Source organism: Lagopus leucura, unplaced genomic scaffold (genome assembly GCF_019238085.1).
Source record: "Lagopus leucura isolate 7727_CA_CO unplaced genomic scaffold, USGS_WTPT01 Super-Scaffold_100030, whole genome shotgun sequence".
NCBI classification, from domain to species: Eukaryota; Metazoa; Chordata; class Aves; order Galliformes; family Phasianidae; genus Lagopus; species Lagopus leucura.
In genome coordinates, this window is record NW_024962281.1 from 5,983,922 (window position 1) to 6,008,419 (window position 24,498).

Genomic DNA, 24,498 nt, shown 5'->3' on the forward strand with positions numbered 1-24,498 from the left:
GTGGAGTGTCTGTGTGTAGAAGATAATAGATTTTCTTCCTCCGTAGTTGCATATTTTCTGCAAATACGAGCTTGGGCCATCTGATTAGAGAACTAGAGTCCTTGGCGAAGCCAATTACATACAGACTAACAGGAAAGTGTCTCAAACTTCAGTCTACGCCAAGATCCTTTTCCTTGCTTTTCAGCCTAGGCTGTTATGGGCACAGAGTAACGCTGGTTACCAAAGGTGAAAGACTTCAGCTGTGGAAACAGGTGAAGTGCTTGTGCCTTTCAGATAATTTTTGTAATAAGAGGCTGCTCCTCGTAGAAATGTCTGAGGAACAGCTGTAAATTGATGCACACGAGGAGGGAGCACTGATAAATTAGCTGAGAATTGTCACTCGTGCAATAAAACTTCAAATATTGGCTTAACCTGAGAATGTTATTGTTTTCAAACATCCAGAGAGAAAAAGCATAGTCTCGTATTTCATTTAACAAGCCATCTGAAAACTTGGTTAAAAAAAAAAAAAAAAAATAATTATCTCTAGAGGGTATGAGTTCTCAAGTGAAGTCTATTTTTATAGTCCTTGAAAACAAAACCTGACAGACCATATTTGCCAGCATGTGCATTGCTCTGGTGACAGCGTTGCTTTTTACAGCATGCCAGAGGAAACGCGCTGCGCTGGAGCATATGTCAGTGATTAGTGGGGCCAGCACTGCAGGATGGATTGGGAGAAGGATCGTTGTGTGGAGAAAGCACTGGATGGGCTGAATGTGAGAAATGTAGTGCTTTGAGGAGTACTTTTGGAGGAGGAATGGAGAATAGATATTTTAGGTTATCTGCATGTTACTAATATGCTTTCTTGCAAATTGTTCACATTTAAGCAAGTAGACGGCTCGTTCCTTTCTCTGTGTATTTCCTTCAGTTTCTTCATTTAGATAACTGTTTTATATCTCTTGTGGTTTGTATGGTACAGGCATTTGCACGCTTGGTTTGTGCCAGAGTGAACTGAAAACCCTAGAAAGTGAGACTTTGGTGCTTAACTCCCTTGTGGATGGAGGCCTAAGTGGGCTTAAGGGCTTAGGCTGAGTGATCTTCTGAAACCAGCTGATCCTCCTCAGACCTGAAGGCCACATTCAGGGCTCTTACCCTTGGGGTGTGTGCTCAAGATTTGCTCCTATGCAGCTCGGGGTCCTCATTGCCTTCGTTGCTCTTCCTCATCAAAACCCAGCTGTGATCTTCAGCATTGCCCCCTTGGAGGACAGCAGGTTCAGAGCATGATGTGCTCTGCATGAAGCATGTGGGACTCGGGTATCTGCATTCAAAGCCCTGGGGCAGAGAGAAGAAGAGGTAGTATACCTAAGACCTGGAAAAAACAATGTGAAAGATGTGACCTACTCAATTGTTTTACATGTGATTCTGAAGGCACTTCCAGATCTCACTTAGCACCAGAGATCCCGCTGCAGGAATCACAGCATCACGATGTAAACCTTTATTGCGGATTTCACCTTCGGTGTCATGCATGTGGTCACCAGTCAGTTGCTGTAAAAGATGTTCCTTCCTTACTCTGTTCACACATTGTCAGTTATACTGGAGTTTGCCAAGTGTGTCATATAAATGAGAGCAGAGTAAGCGTGCTCTGCTCCATTTATCACAGTGTATGTTAGTGTTTTAACTTTACCAATGTTTATGGAATCTTTCCCTCTGAAATCTTGTCAGAGAAGCTCAGTGCCATTTGGATTAGGGAAGGTCAAAAGCAGTAAGAGAATCCCTGAAGACTAGAATGTATCAGATGCTGTGTAACACTGTGCTTCCGGAGCTGGGATCATCAAAATCAGACTGACTTTTTGTAAAGTAGGAATTTGGCTACTAAGATTTAAAAAAAAACAATGCAAGAAGCAAAGTTATTTCCAGTTAAATCCAAGCTCTGAGGTTGTTCTGTCTGGAGCACTCTATGACTGTCATTTGCCCAGCTTACAAACATTTGGGGTAGGTTTTTTTCCTCTCATATTTAGCAGCTTTTATAGAACTATTTTAGGTCTGTTTTTATTAGTCTATAAAGTTCTTGCTTCTGAGTAACTATTAAGATAATTAGAAAAGCAGAATTAAATCCTCTGAGCCCATTAGGGAAAAATGATGGCTCCATGAGAACTGACTTCTATTTCTGTAATGCAAGGGGAGGCCTGGTCAGAAGTCAGTAAGGAAGAAGTAAAACACTCAAAGGAAAAATGTTTCTGAAAGTTGCATCCACTGAAAGCATGTTTATTTTCCTTCCCTGAAGTTGTTCTGTAGAAAATGCCTTAAAAGTCAGGTTGTTTGCTGGTACTGGTAGCACAAAAAGCAGCTTCCCAGAAGTGCAGTAATTTGACTTCATACAGTGTGACAAGTAGTCTGCAGCTTCCTGAAAAGGACAGCTGGATTTTCACTGCTGGCTGAGTCCGGTGTGAAGATCTTTGGCATTTCCAGTCTTCTGATGCCTGGTGAAATCACTGTAATGCTTTGTCTTCTGTCTCAGATGTGAGATTTGCGGATCTGTTTTTTCCTTCCCTAGCTCATCAGTACTGTGAGACGATCTGACTTTTGAAACTTTGTTGTTTTTCATCTCTTTTTAATTCCTTAAAATTAAAGGTCTAAGCATTTAAGAGGAGCACTGGCTTACCTCATCTGTGAGTCACAGCTTCACAATAGCAGCATGTCTTCAGTAAAATGTTTTCAAGCTCATTAAAGTTGGATTAATCAATGATGTGTTGATGTAGACTTTTGGCTGTGTCTGCAGCTACAGTCCTGTTCACAGCGCTGTGTGTGCATGTAGCTATTTCTTTGCTGCTATCCCTGGGCAGCAAAGGAAAGGCAATAGTTCTGATCACAAAGTCAGCAGTGAGGAACTGTATTTGTCTCTCTTTTTCTGGTAGAAGGTTGTTGAAACTGGTGTGTCTCAGTCTTCAGAGGTCCTGATGCACTGTGAAGGTGAACCTGTGTGTAGACTCTGGCAATGTCTTCCATTCAGAATGAAGAAAGGAACACCAAAGGAGGTTTTCTTCCATTCCAGTACTGAACTTTGTCAGCTTAATATGCATGAGTTTGGACGTGTTTGTTGCTCCTGGATTAGGCAGTCTGGCTTCTGTTCTCATTTCCAAAGCAAGAACATGTAACACATCACCATTCGCTATACCTGTAAGCTGTTCTTAATTATGTGATGTGTGCAGACAGCAAGAAGGGTTAGGACCTGGTGGAGAGACCAGTGTGTGCACCTGGGTCTTGCTGGAAATCATTGGGTACAAAGCTTCAGAAGCGTGTAAAAACTCTGGGCAGCTCCTTGGAGGAGGAACCTGGCTGATGGAAAAGGCCCTGAAAGCTTCTTGGTTATGGAGTGCTTTTAAAATTTAATGACATATAATCCAACATTCTATTTGTGTGTCTGGGCTTATAAATTTAATGATGACTTCTAGCAATTCTGTTTACTACCTCCTGCATCAACTCCTTGTGTAAGAACTAATCTCCCTCCAGAAGATCTTTATCTTAAGATAGGATAATACTTGAAAACACAGGAGGGAAAGGCAGCAGTTGCAAAGATATCCCTGGGTTTCTTGAAGTTCCTCAAATCTTGTATCTTCTGTGGTTCAAAACAATCTTGGCTTTAGCTTATGTTATAAAAACTACCTCTCTATTAGTCTGCAGAATGACTTGGATAACTTACAGGGAGCATGCAAGAGATTAATGTGATCTGCAGCCAAAATGGTAGAAGCATTAAACTATGCTCTTTAGCAAAAAAAAAAAAAAAAAAAAAGCTGCAGAAGGCTTTCCAAAGGGTTTTATTGTAGCTCAATCATAGCTACAAATGTTGGCTTGTGTTCCTGGAACACTCCATGCTTGAGAAATGACACGTTTATCAGCAGGAGTGGGTCAAGTGTTAGTTTAGGTAAATGCCTGCCACATAATGCCATGCCATCACTTGGGTCAGCCCTTGCTGCCTTGCTGTTGGCTTCTGCTGACCACTGTCTCTTCTGAAAGGTGACAGAGAACGTAAGGAACGCTGCTGAGCCTTATGCCTTCTGACTGCTGCATATGAGATTTCCATAACTTGTTTGGGGTTGAAAGGGTAAGGAGGGGGGTTATTCTATTCTTGTTAGTCAAACTGTTCTCATTTTTCTTATGCTTTTGATGTATAGCTCTGTGCCCAGTCTGAAATGGGATGCTGCTGTAGTGATTCTTGTTCTTCATGGTGCTTTACATTCAACACAGACTATTCCAGTAAAAGAACTGTGTCTTGCAAGTCACTGTTCTCTGACTGCAGGAGAAGCTCTAGCTGTCCCCTAGTTACAGCTGGGCTGCACAGGCTGATGTGGGAATGGGACATGCAGACACGCACCTCTCTGGAACACGTGGCTTCAGAGCGGAGAGGAAGCAGTGTCCCTTTCTTCATGCTGCTCCTGTGTCCCTTCTCTGTGCTGCTGGGGCCGCGCTGGGCAGAATGCTTGGCTCTGCCTCACATGAAGCTGGCAAATTTGAAGTACTGGACAGCTGGCATCCCCAGGACCTGACACAATGCTTGACACAGCGATTAATCAACGTTAATGGAATTGCCTGGTTGGCCTCAATTTTTCATTATGAAGTCAGCAAGGTGGATGGCTCGAGTGCATGTGACAGAGTATGTGCTGCTGCTCAAGGGTGGGACCCTGTTGGAGCACAGCAGTTAAGCACTGCTGTTGGGAAGTGCTTGTGCTAAAGCTTCGTTCTTGGACGTGATGGATTGTGTGTCCTCTCCAGCTTTCACGTAAAAGAACAGCTCTTTAGTTCTGTGTGTATTGCAGAAATTGGAAGTGTTTAAAGTGTTTTGTTATCTTGCCGTGGCACTGGTTGGATGGGCAGCTTTCTCCAGAGGAACAGCTGATGAATTGCTGGTTGTCACTTAAGGACTATCCAAAAAGAAAGAAAGATTCTTGTGCTGCAGCTTTTTCTGCTCTGTCTCTTGCTATTAGGAGGCCTGCAGTACTTCAGAAGGCTGCAGTTGAAAGAAGTTTCAGAACAGGACCCTGGCAGGGTATAATCTCCTCAAAAGAAATCTCCCAGGAACTGCCTGTACAGATAAACAGACACTTAGAGGAGGCGTGAGGCCTAAAGAGCAAGGGGAAGTTCGTTTGTATCCAGACTAAGACCCTTTGGCTGTCTGGACTGGGCTTATGCATTGTTTGCTTGCTGCTGGGTGAGGAGGTGCTGTCTGAGCTGTGGATATAAGGTGCTATGCGACATACTTTACTAGCACTTAAGCTGCCTTGACCTAATTTGCTTGATTTTAAAGCAACAAAGACTATCAGTGGCTTGTCAGTAGAAGTAATTAGCAGCTAATAATTAAGTCCTATATGAGCATGACTTGAGGTAACACCTCTGTAGAAAAAGCATGGCAAGTTCATTTAATGAATGATAAAGGGGAGACAGGGTGATTGGGGTGCTCGTGGTACCCAACACTGATGTGCTGGGCACGTGGCACAGGATGATGTGGGTGCTGCTGGCTGCTCATGGCTGCTGTCCTTCCCTAAGTTGTGGCTGAGCTCAGCTCTTAGCAAGAGCAAGCTCCCGTGGGGGTGTAGCACATTCCACAGGATTCCAGATTGTTCTGAAAATGCTTTCTAAATGCTGTCTTAATTAAAGATTTCTCTAAGTCAGAATTAAGTTATTAAAATGTTCCAGGCGTTTTCTAGAAGTCTTTGAAAATGGACCACATTCCTTCCCGGGTTGATCTACTCCTTATTGTGGGTTACAAAGTAATATTGTGCTGCTTGCTGGTTGCAGATAAGTTCAAACAAATACATTTTTTTCTTGCAGCAGTTTTTCATGAGCTGACACTGCCATTGAGTCACTCTTTGGGGTTTTGCAATTTTGTATTTGTGGTCCTTCAGCAGGGATGGGGAAAAAAAAAAGTCTAGTATTCCTTACAGGGCATTTCCCTGAAAGTATCAGGTTAGATAGTGCCTCCTAAGACCATGCAACATCCAGACTAACATTCACAATGTTTTCCTGCTTTTTTCTTTTTTTTTTTTTTGCATAGTTTGCTGCTGCTGCTAAAACACTGAGTGCTCTACACGATGGATTTTGAACTCTGCAGAAAAATGGTATTGTGTAGAGTTGTTGGCAGCCAACATGTTTGTGCTGCAAGTATTTACTGCACTGATCGGGTGATAGGAAGGCAATAAGTGCTGGAGAGCCTTGCCGTAAGGACGCTTTGTCCTGGGTCTGTGCTGGAAGCTGAGAAGGGATGGGTCTGTGGGCCATTATGAATAGTGGTTTAAAACCTGAATCTATGTAGTGAGTTCTAGACACGTCTGTCCTCGTATATTGAATGCTTCTATTGGGCTCTGCTGTTGATTTGGGGTTTTAATTTGGGTTTTGCAGACCAATGCACAGACATGCCAGTGGCGATACTGGTCTTGCTGAAACCAGTTGTATAGTTGGGATGATAAAGCTCCTCAGTAATCATTCCCAGGACATTTCAGTGGCCATGTCCAGAAGCCCTGTTAGAGAAACAAGACCCACGCAGCACTTCACTGTCAGACTGAACGCAGCCCAGCCTGCTGCATGGTGCTGAACTTCGTGCCAGGCTGCAGTGCGAGGAGCAATTTATAGCCTGAAAGCAGCTCTTGGTGCTGGAATGGAGGTGATGACAGATCAGCAGCAGAACTTCAGGCTTTGTAGGCTGTTACTGAAAAGGCTGTGTGTTGAAGGAACTGAATTTTGGTAACAGTAAAGCAGAGTTTCTCCACTTATAAGTTGTGTTGTAAGAGCTCTGGGTCTGATGTCTTTCCAAATCCATGTTCTGCATAGATTCTGATGTGGGTTGTTACTTATTTAATTTTTTTATTTTTTATTTTTTCATTTTAAAGGTATCTTAAGAGATCAGTTGGCATCAGTAGAGTTGCTTCATCTTCCTGGTGAGAGCAGTTAACTTCTGTAGGAGGTGATATTCAATCTCCCCTTACTCAACCAGAGCTAGGGAGATTTGGCTGCTGCTTCGGAGGCCCCTCTGAGCTTGCAGTTAGCCTTTGACTTTTGGCTGCTTGGTTTTATGAAGTTGCAAAAGGTTTAAAAAATAAAATCCGAACTCTGCCAATTTTTGTTGCCCCTTCTGGGACCTGTGAGCAGCTGGGAAACTGCTCATCAAGTTGATGTTCAGCTTTTGACTGGGAAATGCAAGACCATGACGTGCCGGGGCTCAGCTCAAAAACAAACGTGTGGTTGCAAAGAGCACTGTTATCTTGTACATCATCCAGATGTGTGTGTGTGTGTGTGTATATATTTGTTTTACAGTAAGTGAAATGTTAATTTTGTTCTTTTATATTTGCTTTGCAATCTTCTGGTGTGTCAGCAGCCACGTCAGTACCTATCCTGATGGAAGGTTCTGCAGTAGGAATGGGTGACTCTGCCTCCATCTCTGCAGTGCAGTTGCTCCTTAGGAACAGGGAAGCCTGCTGAGCTGTCAGCCAGATGCAGTGTTCCTGGGAAACTGGTTATTGAGCATTTAAACTGAAGACAGGTTTTGAAATGTTCTCTTGTGTTCTGAAAGAAGGGTGGGGGCAAATCTTTATGAACTTCACACTGAGATCAGAGACTGAGCAGTGAAAGTGGTGAGTGAGTGCGTTAATCTGTGAGTCTGAGAGAAACATTCATCTGCTGAGAGAAAAGAGTACGACCAGACTGCTTAATTATATCTCCCTTGATTTCCCAGGAGATGTGAAGCCAAAATGTTGTGTTGGAGCAGGAAAAGAGCTTCACCTTGTTTGAACAGCTTTCAGAGCCATTCATTTCAGACCTGGATGAGTTTTTCACTTGGGTTAAAATCCCTGCTATCATTTCCTTTCATTTGAAACTGTATGCCAGCATTCATTTGAAACAGCGTAAATTTAAAAACCACAATGTAAGTTACTCGTTTTCTGCATCCATCGTAGTGATATCCTGGATAAAACAATCCCAGGAGACTTATTTCTGGGTAGAAATGAAGGGAGGTATGCTGGATATAGCCCTGCTAGGAGAATTTTTGGAGCTTATGCTTCTTACTGGCAAGATTTTGGATGTCTGACCTGTAGGATCAAAGCCAGCTGAATTATGGGAATTTCAAGGTTCTTTAAAAGCATTTTTCTAAAAAGCCCAAGAAGTCCAATTAGTAGAACTCAATTCGTAGGACTTTAAAAATTAATGGTAAGTTACCTTATGAAATATAGACCACTTGAGAATATGCTAAGAGCAGGCATATGGTTTTGATATTTTTTTTCCTTCAAACACTGGCACAGCACTGAAGCCAGACAACTTTATTTTCCTGCTGCATTATAACCAGCTGCAGATGTTTTAGACATTATTGCTTCTAAATGTGCTTTGACAAATGTCTCCTGGAAGCCAGGAGCTCTAAATATTGCATGCAGTGTATTCTGAGGAAATGTTGAAAATAAAGTTTTAGGAATTAAACATTCTGTGTCTGAATCAAGAAAATTTACTTTCTGCCCTTGTCAGGGAATTTACTGGCTGCAAACATTCTTTTACAAGACACGCACAGATGTTAGTCAGTAGGGGCACACATGGAGACGGGGAACAAATGTTGCCACGGATGGTCTCAGTCTGTTATTTACTGGCCTTCTGCAGCTAACAGGAGAAGGTGAGCGTTTGCTTGAGATGGTCCTTCAACACGTTGCTAAATGCTGCAATTAAATGTGTAATTTCTCTAAATGCATGCAAGCTCTCAGTGTTAAGCTGGAGCGTGTGTTGGAGCATAAGGGAGCACTGAGTGTCTCTGCTACAGACACTTCTGTGATACTTCAATGGCTCCATTCAGGATTAAGGTAAAGGATTTCAAATAAAGAGAATTTGATGCTTTTTTTTTTTTTTTTTTTTTTTTTTTTTTTTTTTTGTCTCTGCATAGCTTTGAATTGAATGACCAGGAGGGCATCTTCATTCATTGCATTTTATGTATGATGGCTGCTCCGAAAGTAATGCCTCCTCTTTTACTATGTTGGGCCATGACATCAGGGGCAGATGTTGATGGGATGACAGTAGAAGTTGAACCTTCCCAGCAATATTGTATCATGTTTTGTTGCTGTGTGACAGCTGGCAGCAGAGAGGCATTCTGACATGGAAGTGTGACTGAAGCAAATGTGTGTCACTGAATTCCTGCATGCAGAAGAAATGACACCCACTGACATTCCTCAGGGCTCATTGAAGGTTTATGGAGTCCAGCCAGTGGATGTGAGCACAGCAAGGTGGTGATTTCAGCAGTGGTGACAGTGATGTGAATGACAAGCCGCATTCTGGATGGACCATGCAGTTAGTGTGGGTGCAGCATGCAGGCTCTTGTTCATCACTAGTGAAAATGCACAGCTAATGATGGTGACAGTTGAAGAATAGTGTTTTGTAGCTGAGAATTTGCTCTATCAAACAGTGTTGATGTGCTCTTTGTATCTGTTGTAGTTTCCATGGTAATAAATAGGAGGCCTTAGTTTCAGAGCAGTCTGTGTACACACCTATGTACATATATTTACATATACACACATGATGCTGTGTGTGTGTATATATACACATATATGCACGTGACAAAGTTTTGCTTTTGTGTTCAAACATATGGGGTTGTGGTCAGAGGAGCTACGTGATTACTGACACTGGGAATTGTGCCAGGTAGCCTTGATTTCCAAAGTTCAGGCAGCTTGACTCCCCAGTACGTAAACCAGTCATTCATTCCTTCATAGCCTGCGAGTGGCTGGGGAAATATCTGTGCTTTGCTGTAGGTGCCTCATTAAAAAGTGATCCAGTGTTCAGCACCCTGAGTTCTCAGTGGACAGGCTGAATGCTGAAAGATGAATTGCTCAAAGCTAGGCAGTAGAAATGGCACTCCAGGCACTGAGGTGCCGAAGAGGCAGTCCATCTGAAATGGATGTAGTTGTTTATATGCTGGTAGTTCTTCAATTAAATGTAGTCCTAATTCTCTGCATGTGGGGGTTTCCACCAAAAATGTTTCTAGAGAATTTGAAAGGGAAATGGGGATTGCTTATAAATGTTATTGCTAACTTTTCTGTGAGGTCTGTAGGGGTAAAAAAAAATATTTCACAAGAAGTTACATCCATTCTCTTGTAGAGTTAACAACGTATCTGGTTTATGCCTTGCAGAGTAACCATAGGACATCTCCATATGTGTCCATGTTACCCCAAAGGAGCCTTCCTCCAGCTGTGGACCAGTTTAGGTATAAGCCAGCCTGTGCTCACTGAAATCCCCGGAGCCTGCCTGGCACTGGGGGACAATTCCAGGAGGAGATTAGTGATGGCAAGCATCAGTGGATAACTACTTGAGCAGGGGCCTACCTGCCTGCTGGAAGGAGCATGGCGTGCTGCCCTGCAGCAGGAGCCGAATCAAGCAAATGCAAGTCTAATGATTTGGATTTTGCTACTTCACATTAATGTTTAAAACTGCTTATATATAATCCTCCTAACAAATCTCCCCATGCTTTGGGATGGCAAACATTCACTGCTGCGTGCTGATTTTTAAGTATGCTCTGGTTATGCCGAATTCTTGTGCAGCTCAACAGAGGCTCTCACTGATGCCTGGCAAAGAGGAGTTTTCTTGTTTGATTCTGTTGGTATAGGATAAAATGATTCTTTGTACTGGTGGGCTACAACAAGTGAAATGTTCAGGTTTTGATGCTTCCCAGGCATGTAATGACTGGAAAATGATATATGCCAAATGTGCGAGGGGGGCAGCTCTGCTGATGGTAAGTTGCTGTAGGGCTACTGGTTGGATGTGCTTAGTTGGACATATTTTGTTGTCTTACGATGTGTAATTAGGGAAGTTTAAACTAAATGTTTCTGCTCATAATGCGTATTTTTTCTTAGTGGTTGCGCATCTGAGCCACAAAGCAGTTTTCCCTTGTCACCCAGGGTTTTTCCACTATCTGCAGGGTTTGCTCTGCTTTCTTAATACTGCTTCATCAGAAAGCTTCAAAGATAGATGGTGCCTTCGGCTGCAGTGTTCTCTTAATGTGTGCTCAGAAGTCCCCTTTCTATAACACGCATGGAACCTGAAGACCTGGCCAAGATTCTTCTACCATGCATTATTCTGGTTTTCATCTCCCTTACTTCTCTTGGCTCTCCTTCAGCTGTTCTTCACCTGAGATTTTCTCCATCTCTTGTATAAAGTGGCATCACAGTGTGCTAGGGAGAACTGTCAGCTCTCTACCAAGGTAGTTAAGCTTGCAGAACCTGACAGCAGGAAAACTGCATGTGATTTGCCTCTTCAAGTAGCAGTGATTCTTGAATAAGTGATACTGTATTTGGCCTGAAGCAAAACTGGCTTTGAAGGCAAGTAGTTTGGTTATTCCACTGACCTGTGGATCCTCATTTGAAGGGCCCACAGTTTCTACAGGTCTGCATTTGTGATGAAGAGACGAATCACAGTTCATTTTCAGAAGCATCAATCAAAAACATACTGTATTTCCAAGCAGCACTCAGAAGGTTGATATGAATACTTTGAAATCTGTAGTAGCTATGAATTTTGGCTCACATCTTTAAGGAAAAGAAAACGATCCCACCTTTAATGGAAAATAGCAAGAAGTTGGCTTCTATTTGGTTTTAAGGAATTTGGCATGGTTTCTTGTCCCTTTGGTCTGACTGGAATTTCTTGGGTTGTCTGAAACAACTGCTGCTTTTGAAAATGTGTTTAAAAGAAGTGTGGGGGTAAAAGTATTTTTTTTTTCCCCCATCACCACCATGCATTATGGTTTCTTCATACTTTCCCTTCTTGGATGAAATGATTGGCTTACTGTAATGAGAGCTGCTATGTAAATTATTCCAGACAGTCTGAATGCTTCTTACTGAGTATGGAGGATTAAATGATGAAGGCTTTCAACTACATAAGCATTTTTTTGTTTTGTGGTTCATTTTTGTTATGGGTGGTTGTTTTTTTTTTCCTTCTTTTAGATAATGGTCCTTCTGAAACTTCTCAAGATTGTTCAAACAGAATAGTGTTGCTGTGGAGTTGTTTAGCTGGGGTCATCTTCAGCCGTCACTGCGATTAGCACGTTAGCATGGGCTTGACACAGTTCTGAAGACTACAGCAAATGCCCATTTAAAGTTATATATAGGGAAGGTGTTTTAAATTGCAGCAAGTAGTTGAGGATGTCTAGGCACATTAAAACAAAGTGTACCGAGCAGCCAAAAATATCCCGAATTTTGCACCTACCAGGAAGCAGTTATCGACTCCCTCAGGCTGGCGCTGAGGTTTCCTTTCTTTTTGACATGAGTGGTTTTCTGCTTTGCCAGGCAAGGAATTAAAACTCCTTGCTTCAGTAAGCCTGGAAGTTGGAGGTTGGTACGTGTTCCTGTTTGAAGGAGCAAGAAAACGTGAATTGATTTTGCTAATGGTAGTAATAGCAAGAATGGCAAATGAATTAGCTTAAAGCAGTCTGCCTGGCTGATAATAATCCAGTAATCAAACAGCACGTGTTAAGTAGGGTGTGGAAGCATGTCTTGTCTTGTTGGCAGGGGTGCTTTGGTCTTGCCCTCACTTTGCAGATCGTGTCTAAATGGGGAGGTTGGTGGCCCTGCATGTAGCAGGGGGGTTGGGGATTCATGATCCTTTAGGTCCCTTCCAACCCTGACAATTTTGTGATTCTGTGTCCTGCTCAGTTGTGCTGGTACATTTCTGTATAGGGAATTCCTCTGAATGAGATCAATGAGATGAACTGGATTCAAAATGGGGGGGGGGAAGGGAATAAGTATTTTATATGAGCTTGCTCCCAAAAATAAGAGGAGTATAGAACAGTGTAGTTCTGCAAGCACGTCTTGCTGTGCTATGTAGAGGAGGGTCTGGTTTCACCTTTTCAAAGATTCTGCAAGGTTTTACCCCAGGCCATGGGAAAAAAGTCTCAGAATTTATCAATGTAACATCAGTTTTACTTGGAAGTACATAGCAGCCTTGGTCCTGCTTGTTTTGCTTTGTGAATTGGGAAGTAATTTCAACAAATTGTTTGTATTAAGAATCTTTCTTCTTATCTTTGTAAGATTGACATCTCTTCTTTATAGTAAATGTTATGGTCCTTCTTCCTCCTAATGTAACTTGTGAAAATCTAGTCCTGTGCAACTTGCTTCTGAGCTGTTGTCCTAAATAGGATTATGGAAGCACTGACATCTATGTGAGCTTTATACTTTCATAATTCATAGTAGCCAACTGCTCTGCTTTGTGCTTTTGGGGATGATGAATTTGTTTGGCCTCTCCTCAGAGCAGTAAATTTTAGGGAAAGACGTAAACATTTCCTAATCTGGAAGTGTTGTAAGACTTAAATTTTGAAGTCTCTTTGCTTATTACTTCAAGTTTCAAGAAATGTTCTTAGAAGTGAGGAGGACTGGTTCATTTGATGTGTGCGGCCCCTGGGGTATTTTAGAACATGAGGAAATAGGTTTGGTTGAGGGCATCTACGAAGCAACACAGAAATGAAAGCTTTAAGAGAGGTGGAAGAGCATTTCCTTGCTCTTTACATATGTCAAAATGGATTCAGATGTGTTTGGAAGACCACCCTGACAAGCTTTGCAATACTGAGGCTGACTTCTAATGTGTGTTAGATATGAATTATGAAGTGATCTGAGTCCATATTCAGCGTGCATCTGTTAATAGCATAGAATAATTCCGAGTTGTTCCCTAGATTAGATGCCTGGCATATTTATGATTCTCTTGCCTTTCTAGCAAAGGTGGTAACTTTCACATGTAGCGTTTTCAGAAGTCAGCTGCTTTTTTATATTGCCTTAAATATTTTATCTTGTCTCTCTCTCTCACATGTGCTGACATTGAAAATTAAAATTGTATGTACCTGATGGATTTAGTTTGGGATTCAGACTAGCACTGGGAGGAAGAAAGCTTGCAGTATAGCATAATCTTTCCTGATCTCATGGGCAGTGCCTGTTTCTTGCTCACAAGTGTAGGTACAGCTGGCTTTGGTGCTATGGGCCAAATAATCTGCCTACTTCTTGCTGCTGGTTTTGGTGAAATGTGGTATTTTTCCCTTAAGCTTGACAGCCAGCCTTTCTCTTGCAGTTCCACTGCTACTTAAAAAGTCATCCTTCTTACCCCAGCCTTCATCTTCTGTGCATCCTTTTCTTAAGAGTAGCACTGCAGAAATAATATTTTCCACAGTATGTTACTTGATGGAATGTTATGACATGTTACAGCTACTTGAAAGCAGTTGTTGTCTTTAATTTTATGATGTCAAGTTGCTCTGTTTTAAGTAAGTGCCTAAGCACTCCAGCTCCCTTTTTTTTAAAGGTCACTGTATGTGATTCACCTGTAAACCTGTCATCTTGGTCTGTCCTCTGCTGTACGGAGGGGAGAACAGATGTTCCTACCTACTGAAGGATGCTTCAGTCACTTGCTGCAGAAGATGGTCATCAGGCTGTCAAAAGCAATCTTTATAGGCTGGCTGGTCTTTCACAAGGAGATGTGTTTACAGAGCATGAAATTAACGTTTTTGCACAGAGGCAAATAATTGCTTACAACAGAGACTCTGGTAGCAGATTTGGAGCTTGAATGATTATTAGTAAGGTCAGATGGAGCATGGAGGGGTGTCCACCTCCTAAGCAAAGTCATTCAGAACTTCTTAGCTGATTTGCTTATGCCAAAAGGTTTTAAGAAGTTGCAGTGTTTGCACCTTGTTTGTCCCCTGTAAGGTACTTGGAATAACCTGGAAGGAACTTGTAATAACTGGTAGTAACCTTGTATGTCTGTATCCGTGGCATGGTTCCTTCAAGAATTGTTCTTGAATGAAGACTTATTTTTTGACTTTCAGAAGGTTGGACAGAATTTGTATTCTTGTTTTATTACTCTTGATTTATTATACAGTGATACTCCAGTGCTGGCAGGGTTTGTTGTTGTTGTTGTTGTTTTCAAAGGCTGCAGAAATGTCAGTGAAATAAGCCTTTGTCATGAACAAAAAGGATCTCTGAAAGCTTTCTGTGGTCAGCAGATCAGTCTCAAAAGGGCCAGTAGATCTTGCATGGTGTTGGCTGACCTCAGCTGCTCTGGTCTGTGCTCTCAGTCATCAGGTCAGGGCTTTTTGTTGAGCAGTGATGGAAAAACCATTTCCAAAGAATGGTTATTGTCGAAATTAATTTGATTGATTCTTCATTTATAACACAGATCAAGTTTTGAACTTTAGTCTTTTATGGTAATAATACGAGTCTGTTACCACTAAATTGACTCTCTTCAGTCTCAGTTTGTTCAGCCTGCTTACTCCCCACTCAGCAGATATTCACATCTTTCAAAATGTTTAAAAAACAATGACTTTAAAATAGATAGAATTTCTTCTAGAAAAAGTTTATCCCATTGCATTCTGCTGTGGCACAGAATTTGGGATGTCTGATCAATTTTATAGGCAATGTCCAGTCAAACTTGGAAGTGGAGGTGCTGCCTCAGTTGCAAATGGTGTTGAAGACTTGGAGCGCTGTTTTCAGAACATCCATGCTTCTGCAGGCAGAGGGAAATAAAAACATGATTAGTATTGCAAAAGCTGATCTGAAATACTGATCAGAAATCCTTTTCCAATCATGCATAACCCTGCATGTTATGCTCATGATTTTCACATTGCTTTTCTGCTGAACACAGAATCATAGAATGGCCTGGGTTGAAGAGGACCACAATGATCATCTAGTTTCAACCCTCCTGCTGTGTGCAGGATTGCCAACCACCGGACCAGGCTGCCCAGAGCCACATTACTCTTTGGAGGTGGTGAGAATTCTTGCTTGGTCTGTGCTGTGCTGAACAACTCTTACCATAACTCCTTTCCTGTAGCTGTTTGCATCTGAAAGCAAGTGAAAGAGGCCTTGAGAAGGAACATCCAGTCACCAGAAGCAGCGTTTGAACAAATCATTCTTGTTTATTGCCCAGGGTCTTTGTCCTGGACACATCTTCTGTTGTGGTTTAGGAAGCAGTGCTGTCGGAAGGTGATGCTGCCTGACGTATCCCAAGGTGCTGCTTCAGAGCTGTGCCTTTCCTGTCCTCTGCACACTGCTGAGCTTAGGGTGTTCTGCTTTCCACATGTTGTCTTCCTTGCACAGTGCAGACTTTCTGAATTCCGACTGATCTTAAGAGTAACAAAAACTGAACAGTAGATACACAACATTACCAAGCCCAAACATCACCTGAATATTCTCTGGAACAACTGCCTTTGTGTTCTGGGAACACTTAATATCCAGTTTAAAGGGTGCACCTCGCTCCTTGCTCCCACTGAAGAAAAACAGGAAGGCTTGACAAAAGCTTAAACAGAAGTTTCCCTTGAAAATTCCTCCAAGCTGGTAAAACAGAGCACCGTGTTCTGTTCCTGCAAGCTGTGCTGTAGTACAGTTTCACCAGCACTGGTTTTGCCTTGAAGTGTTATAGCATAAATTTTCAGAGGACGTGAGGGAGGTCGTGCGTACAATGAATTGCTCAGAGGCACCTTACCAAGACCTGCTAATAGCCTTCCCTCATTAAAACAGTCCTAGCAGAATGAACTTATTTTTTGCCTGTTTAATAAGCCTTGGTAGAAAAAAACACCTAGGCAAATGTGAGATATTTATATTGGCCATTCTCTGGTGTATTTATGTATGACCATGTGTTTTATTTCTTTATTGATTTTTTTGTCAATGCTTAAGTGGTATTCTTTCAATATGAAGTGAAACTCATAAAAATGCTAGGTATAACATGTTCAAATCAGGCTGCTTGCTTGATTCCGGTACAGCAAGCTACAAAACCTCTATTACAGAGAATGTCCTCCTGTACAGCAATTTTTCTCAGTCCCATGGAGCTTCATTATGGCTAGGTCAGGCTATGTGCTGCAGAGAAGAGAATTTATATTTTGTTATAAGGCTAAGTCCTGTGCTGTCGTAACGATGCTGAAGGACAATAAATGCTCCAAATAATTCAGTTTCTTTGGAATATAGTTCTGCTGTGCTGTAGATTTGGGAAAATTGAGAGTATTGTGTTGTGTTTCTGTGATTCCTCCAGGATGCTCGTGAGGTTACTCTGCAGCTTTTACTTACTTTCAGCTTCCAGAGACCAGTTAGTGAAGACTTCCAGAGCTGGATGTTTTCAGTTTAAAGTCAAGGGAGAGATATCCCTTAAGCCCCCTGTGGTAAAATGAGACTCCTCAAAGTCTAATTAGCTTTTGGCCTGAGATGGCACATACTAATATCTCCTGTAGTAGAAAAGCCACTGCCATAATTCTGACTGTGCTGTGCTTTTAATCTCACGTTTCCCCATTTCTTTGCAACTGTCTGAAAAGAGGACTGTCTCTAATACCTTCTTTTCTAACTAGTCTTCTCTGCCCTGCTCAGTGCCCATACTTTTATGTACTTCTGTGTATAGATGTGTCTGTAAATATCTCAGGAAGAGCTCTGCTTTTCTTCCAAAGTGTGGGGCAGATTCATGCAGTCAGTGATCTGTCATCACCCAGAAATGACAAAACAGCTGCTTAAATGCTGCATAAGAAATGAGTCACATCTTGCATTTATACAGTTAATGCCTTTTTAGTCATCCTCTGAGTGGTATCCCAAATTTTTGATGTGTTCTTCTGTTTAGTCAGGACCACTTCTGGATTTTAATTCTGTTTTCCACTTAGCTGACAACATCAGATCTAACGAGCATGCTTGTTATTCCAATATTGCAATCAATAGGTAATCTTACAGAGCCTAAAAAGATTCTGGCAAAGCTAATTTTGATACATGACTGGTATGTTTTCATCAAAACATGTCGATTTTGATTACATTTGAGTAAATTCCAATTTGGATATTAGCAATAACAGGACTGTTGCCTACTCATGTTTGCATCACTTAGGGAAGTGATGCATCTCCTCCCTCCTGCCTGCACAGTCATCAGTCGTCCCAAAAAGAAGCTGCTTGTTCTTGATTTTTATCCTGATGCTGCCATAGTTAGTACCTGTTGGTGCTCTCTAAAGTGATTTGTCACCTTTTATACCCATACACAGTTTTTACATCTGTATCCTCAACTTCTCTTGTCCTTAATTCCCCAGATATGCTTGTATTTTTCCATTTGTTGGATATCTCATCTGTCTTCCACAAGCACTTGGAGATGATAGCCCTCAGACTGTCAACAACCTTCTTCCTAGGCCCAACCAATTTATCTTGTGATTTCAAATTTGTTTCTTATTGTACCCTAACTGGTATACTGTGCCCTCCTTGCTGCCTTGCTTGGCATCTTGAGCACTCAGGTAATTTCATGCTGTATTGCAGCTTGCAGCTGTGTGTGTCAAATGATGAATCGTTGCCAGAGGGCATCTCTAGGAGGTACCAACATACCCACCTAGACTTTATCTAGCCTCTAGATTCATCATTTCAGTATAGATTACTTCATAGAATCACCAAGGTTGGAAAAGACCTAAAAGATCACCCAGTCCAACTGTTCACCTATTCCCAATAGCTCCTACTAAACCATGTCCCTCAACACAACATCCAGTCTTTCCTTGAACACCCCCAGGGTCGGTGACTCCACCACCTCCCTGGGCAGTCCATTCCAGTGCCTGACCACCCTTTCTGAAAAGTAATACTTCCTCATGTCCAGCCTGAATCTCCCCTGCCGTAGCTTGAAACCATTCCCCCTGGTCCTATCACTAATGACACGAGAGAAGAGGCCGACCCCCAGCTCACTACAACCTCCCTTCAGGAAGTTATAGAGAGCAATGAGGTCTCCCCTGAGCCTCCTCTTCTCCAGGCTGAACATTCCCAGCTCCTTCAGCCTCTCCTCATGGCCTGTGTTCCAGACCCCTCACCAGCTTTGTTGCCTTTCTTTGAACACGTTCCAGGGCCTCAATATCTTTCTTGCAGTGAGGGGCCCAAAACTGGACACAGTACTCGAGGTGCGGCCTCACCAGTGCTGAATATAGGGGAACAATCCCCTCTCTGCTCCTGCTTGCAACACTGTTTCTGATGCAAGCCAGGATGCCATTGGCCTTCTTGGCCACCTGGGCACACTGTCGGCTCATGTTCAGCCGAGCATCAATCAATACCCCCAGGTCCATTTCCTCTATGCAGTCCTTCAGCCACACCGCCCCAAGCCTGTAGCGTCGCCTGGGGTTGTTGTGGCCGAAGTGCAAGACCCGGCATTTGGCCTTGTTGAAACTCATCCCATTGGCTTCAGCCCAGCTCTCCAGCCTGTCCAGATCCCTCTGTAGTGCCTCGCTACCCCCAGGCAGATCCACACTTCCAGCCAATTTGGTGTCATCTGCGAATTTACTGAGGGTGCACTCGATGCCCTCATCGAAGTCATCAATAAAGATATTGAAGAGATACTTGATCCTTTCCTGGCCTTGGGTCAGCCTCTTCTCAGTCTAGGGTAGAGGTATGGAGAATAATAGCCTTGGGACAGAGTCAAGATGTGTGATGGTCACAATTTCACGACGTATTCAAGGAGTGGAAGCAGACCACTGGGGCAGCTTGCTTGGAGAGAAGTAGTAGACTTTGGAAAAGTGACCAGGTGGCATGTATGGTGTACAGAGAAAGTGGGGAATTCTGCCAGTGCAGAGGAGTGGTAAAAGAGTGACAGACACTGTCTTGCTGGGTACATGTACTTGGCACTTCAGCACTGAACTGATGGGAAGTTGATATCCATTATTCTATACTACTTCTAGGTGCCTAGAACTCCCCTTGTTATAACTTTCAACAGCCAGGTCATGGTGGTATTTATTGCTCACGTGTGTGATGTCTTTAGTCTTTGTATCCCATCACTGATGACTTCTGTTTCTAGAAGATGTTTGAAGACTGAAATTGGGGCATTTGTGCTCATGGCTCTACTTTTTTGGTCAGGGTGGGTTAATGCAGCTTGTGTCTGGTCTCAAGGAGTGACTTATTCTTCCTTACAAGGAACTATTCATAAGAATGCTGTAACTGTACACAGTTGACCAGCTACCCCACATTGTGGTATGCAGCAGGACTCCTTGACATTGAGGGCAGTTATTGTATTTACTGCCTCCTGCTTGAGGAGAACTTGGAGATGCAAACAGAACACAAGTACGTCAAATGGTCTGACAGCATGAATAGGGAAACTGGAAGCAGGATGGCTCAAATGTTTCAGAGTAACAGAGGTGATCTCAGGAAGACTGATTGTGAGAGGAGCATGATTAATTTTGGCATCGATCTATGCATTTTCTATTGCTAGATGCAATGTTCTCCTTGTTTGAACAGCAGTTAAATAACTCCTCGGGAAGAAGAGGCGTGTAAAATGTTGCCTTTTAGTGCTGATGTTTTCAGTTTAGCATAACGCTGTCAAAAAGCATCAATTCTGCCAGGAAGTTGATAGAGAATTTACTTCAAAGCTCCTAAAATATCTGAAAGGAAAACAGTGATTTTCCATTGCCGAAAAACAGCAAAATGGGGTTTTGCTCCATTGCTTCTAATTAAAAAGCCAGATTGAGGCTGATGTTAGCAGTATGAACTAGGAGGCGAAACAACAGTGGATCATCACCTGAGGTAACAGTAATAAACGTGTTCAATTACAAGTAATGCTTTTTATAAACTACAGCTGTCACAATAAGGGTTACAAGTAGTGAAGGGTACTGAGTGATGAGCATGGAAGATAAGACAGAAAAATGTGTGCACTTCTTTTAGCTTTATTGGAGTTAGTTGGAATTATTTTGTTCAAGTGATGTTTAAGTATTAAGTTAGCAAGTTGTTTTTCATGAACATGAAAAAACATGAAAAATAGCCTCTGAAAATGTCTGCAAGCCTCTCAATGTCTTGGGCTTGTAGTCCTTCTGGTCTGATGTCAGTAGCAGGAAAGGTGAAAGAGGTGGATGGGTGACACAGAACCTTTTGAGGAACAGTTTGTTCTCTTACTGCAGCAGTGATCTGCTAAGAAGGACGAGTTGGCACTGGGAATTATTTCTTGTAGCACAGCTGAGTGCCACTTGTAGATGTTAGAGCTCCTCCAGTGCTGAGTCTGACTTTCTGGCAGATTACATCACTCCTGGTCAGATTTTGCCTCTTGCATGTTCCTTGTAGGAAAAATTTCTATAACTTATTCATCCCAATGATGGTTACAGACTTCTTTTTTCCTATTACCTTCCAAGGGCATCAACTTCTGTAGTGTGCCCTTGAGTTTTACTTCAGTGAGTTTGAGCATAAGCCCAACTTCCACAAGGAGGGGTAATCATCTGATCTCAGCTGTTCGGAAGCCTGCAGGTCTCTCATGCTTTTGGATACCTTGTAATGCTCTGCCTTTTCTTCCAAGCAAAATCCAGATTGCTTCTTTTTATAGGTTTGAGCTATCACTCAGTAAGTTTTCAAACTGCCAAATCCAGCCTCATGTAAATATTTATAATGCATTCTCCTGTCTTAATGGTGGCTCCTGATTGCAAAATGCAAGGCATACTTGTAGCCTTGCTTATGCTCTAGAAAGCATCAAAGAAAGAGATCTGTGCACCATGGTTTCACCTTGATTTATCTACTTGATGGAGCACACTTAGACCTCCTTCCTTGGACATGCAGTGCATAGATTCTGTCCTGTCCTCACCTCGTGACTTGTTGGAGCTTTAGCAGCCATCTCCCTTCTTTCAGCCATTATACCAGAGTTTCCCAAGGTCTATCCAGGGACATTTCAATTGCAAATTTGTATATTGCAATAGCTCTTTCATCTTCTGCTATTACAAATGCTATAATTTTTGTAAACTGAGCAAAGTCCAGTTTGTGGTCATGCATTTACCAGGCCCAACTACTTTGCAGCATGCGGCTTATGTGTAATTTTACATTTGCTGTGAGTTTCATTTGTGCAGTATTTGTTGAGGATGGCACACTACGATGGTTGTGGTATGTTTAATGAGATCAGAATTTCTGCAGGTGCAGTGCATGGTGTGAATCTCTGCTAATAGTCAAAATATTTGGAAGTTATGTTGATCTGAGCAGTCTTTGAATGACCTAATGTTCCTGTAATCTGACCAGCAGCTTATGGTCTGGGTGCAGGAAATACATGGAAATGATGGAATTAACAGCTCTTATATCCTGCATTTTTATTAAATCTTAATGCAGATTAGTCAGGTGTTTCTGCATGTGCAGCACAACCCGTAAGTCTATGATAAGTCAGATTTCAGCAGCAGTGCTGTAAAGTATGTCCATACAGGAAATTGCTGCAGCTTGAGTGCCTTCTGCGATTAAATGGAGCGTGGATGTGCGCAGAGGTCTGGAGTCAGCTGTCCATTGATCTCCAAACCAGCTTGTTCATTCTTATTCCTGTGAATATAAGAAGGTTTACTGCATTTTAAACAACCTCTGATAGCACTGAATACTGCAGAAAACAGCATGCAGCTCTGCAGAGCTTCTTCCAGCAGTTGCAATCCAAAGGGCTCTTGGGGACACACTGACGTACAGCATATGTGTTGGCTCCCTGGTGTGGAGTTCCCACGAAGCAGGAAGCAAAAGAGAGGTGTTGGGAAGTCTTTAATCTCGTTCTGACTGATGGTTCAGAGATGATTTATCCATCTCCATACCTCACAAACTTGCTGTCAGAGCAGCTCATCACAGCAGTACCTCAGGCAATGTGACTAACAGTTGTTTCCTATCTCAATGGGAGGATAGCCCAGGGAGTAAACTCTTGTTTTTGGAATTTTACAGTGTATTGCTATATGTTAACACAAGGTCAAAGAGCTGTGCCTGTCGCTTGAGGGGGAAAATGAGTTTTCTGATGCAGCTCAGTGCCCGTGGGAGCTTATCCCACAACTCGGAGCAGATTCCTGAGGCATGCTGCTACGTGGGAAACAGAACACTTCTGCAGATACCAAGGGCTTTAAATGCTGTAGTGAACGGAAAGGATGAGAAAAAGGTTGTGGGCAAACTAAAGCAATGGGAACTGTTTTGAAGTCTAAAAATAGTTCTGCTGGGTTTTTGGCAGCTGAAAGAATGGCCCGAGAGTGAAGGTGCGCTGCATTCTCAGGTGTGCTGGAACCTGGGGAGGAATTCACTGTTTGCACTGACATTGGGAAGGCACTGTATGTGTGTGTGCCTGGATGGAGTCAGTCAGAGAGCAGGTTTAGAACAGCGAGCGCTGCAGAAGCATCGCATTACTTCCAAAGCTAAGTGAAGAACAAGGTGTGAAGTGTTTGGCAGAGATAGGTGGCTGAGCTGGATGTCATATTGCCGTCCTTAGCTGATGTCTTCAGACTTTAATCGTTTGATGAACCAGGATGCTTCTGCAGATAAAAGTTGGTTTGTGCTAAAGGATTTTCAGCAACTGAGGTCAAATAAAACTTAAGTGAAGAAATGTAAAGGGGAGGCGTCATTCAGATCAACAAAGTTCTGTCCTAGCACTCCATACAAAAGGCTTTTTGCATTAATAAGCACTGAGTCAGCTGGAACAGGGTAATGCTGAGGCAGTAGGCCATCTTGTCCACCAAAGGCACTGCACACCTGGCCCTCTGCGAGGGAAGCATTACTTCAACAGCTCTGCAAGCAGCTGCCAAGCATCCCTGGGCGTTCTGCAGAAAAGGCTCTGCTCTGTGTCCGTGTGCCCCACTTCATTCTGTGGTTCTGCTCCAGCTGTAGTCCAGGTCCCTGACACAGGATAAGGACTGAACCAAGGGCACTTGCTGCATTCTTCCTTCCTGCAGGAGCTGAGCAAGTTATTTCCATGCCCTGAGGTGTGACTGCCTCAAAGAACAGCCCAAGACTGAACATATGAATTTATGTTTTACTGATGATGCTGGTGGGAGAGAAGAGCATGATGGCTAAACTGCGGGATCTTGGCATTATGCGGGGAATCTCTAGGTCTGATTCAGACCTGCTGCTTGGATCTGAGTCACGACACAGCTGTGCAGACATACTTCTCTTTGTCTTTTAAAGCATTTAATCTTTCCCCATGATGTGCTGCCATTTAGTTCTGCGTTGCCTTTTAACGGTTCCTGAAACGTTGAGCGTATGGATTATATTAATGTAGCTCTTAAATTTTTGATGAACTGAAATAGCTTAAGAAATTAACCTTTTGAAAACACTCGGATGGAATGCAGGACAGGCTTTTAGTAGCTTTCTTTTCCTAGTAGTATGCCATCTCCTATTCCAGTAAATGAAGAGCTGTGACTAACCAAGGTCGTGCTTAGCTTCCTGACCTAGAAAGCGTACCTCCAGCTGATGGTTGAGATATTTTTCTTTTTTATGAGAAAATCTCAGTTATTTTCATGCTAGTACAGAGAATGGAGGCTGCACGGTGCTGAGGCCAGGTGTTCCTTACTCCAGCTTTGCTGGAACACAATCATGGTAGGCTGCACACAAGGTGTGTGCTCTTCTCTTGCACAGTGCCCCTAGAAGGATGGTCTGCTTTGCCCATGTTAATTGCAACTTGCTTCTTCTGTAGCTTTTGCCAGCAGATTGGAAACAATCATGTGTTGGCACTGCAAAATGTTTGGAGTGCTGCAGAGAAGAAGGTTTTTTCAGCTGTTGTGAGTAGAGGAGACAGTGCTGAGGAACATCTTAAACGTTATCCCCCTTTTCTTACTCATGTAGTTTAAGGACAACCTTCTGGGAAGTGAGA

At 42.7% G+C, this 24,498-nt stretch overlaps 1 protein-coding gene across 3 annotated transcripts in view; it reads left to right on the top strand.

The window, feature by feature from the left end:
* The window catches only part of GALNT10 (polypeptide N-acetylgalactosaminyltransferase 10), an 83,288-nt gene that overhangs the window by 11,698 nt on the left and 47,092 nt on the right, over positions 1–24,498 (top strand). The gene's annotated exons all lie outside the window — the stretch shown is intronic.